General features: G+C 55.9%; 1 non-coding gene across 1 annotated transcript; it reads left to right on the top strand.

Annotated features, from left to right (window-relative positions):
- Positions 1-204: 204 nt before the first annotated feature.
- Positions 205-277, top strand: TRNAE-CUC (transfer RNA glutamic acid (anticodon CUC)). The gene has a single exon. It is a non-coding gene; the product is annotated as a tRNA-Glu (tRNA).
- Positions 278-562: the final 285 nt, after the last annotated feature.

Raw genomic sequence — 562 nt, 5'->3', positions numbered from 1 at the left:
ACCAACTTCCTCGCTATTCCAACTTCCTGGCTGGAGAGAATAACCCGGCTGTGTCTGGGGTTCTGTGAATTTACGCCCTCACCCCAAGGGGCACCCCCTTGCTCTGCCTCAACCCCAAACCACAAATCACCTCCAGGTTCCGGTGAATCTTTCCTCCTCCTCCCTGGACCCTCCAGAATCAAGCAGACAGGCATTCCTGGGAATTCCCTGGTGGTCCAGTGGATAGGACTCTGCACTCTCACTGCCGAGGGCCCGGGTTCGATCCCTGGTCGGGGAACTAAAATCCCACAAGCCGTGTGGCGCAGTCAAAAAAAAAAAAAAAAAAAAAGCAGAAAGGCGTTGTTCCTGGACCTGGACCGGGCGCGCCCTCCACCAGAACTGGGCCTCGGCCTGGCCACTCCTCACAGGTGCTACCCTGATACACGTCCCCTTTCTCGGTTCTTTGTTCTGTTCCTCTCCAAATGCCGGGCCAGGCACCGAGAGACCAGATGAATATTCCTCGATGGGGGATAGGCTGGCTGTCGGGTGTAAACATATCCAACTTCCTGGATGTTGCCCGATG

This window comes from Delphinus delphis, chromosome 9 (assembly GCF_949987515.2).
Source record: "Delphinus delphis chromosome 9, mDelDel1.2, whole genome shotgun sequence".
NCBI lineage: Eukaryota > Metazoa > Chordata > Mammalia > Artiodactyla > Delphinidae > Delphinus > Delphinus delphis.
The sequence above is the reverse complement of the archived record's forward strand: the minus strand, read 5'-3'. Positions and strand labels throughout refer to the sequence as shown.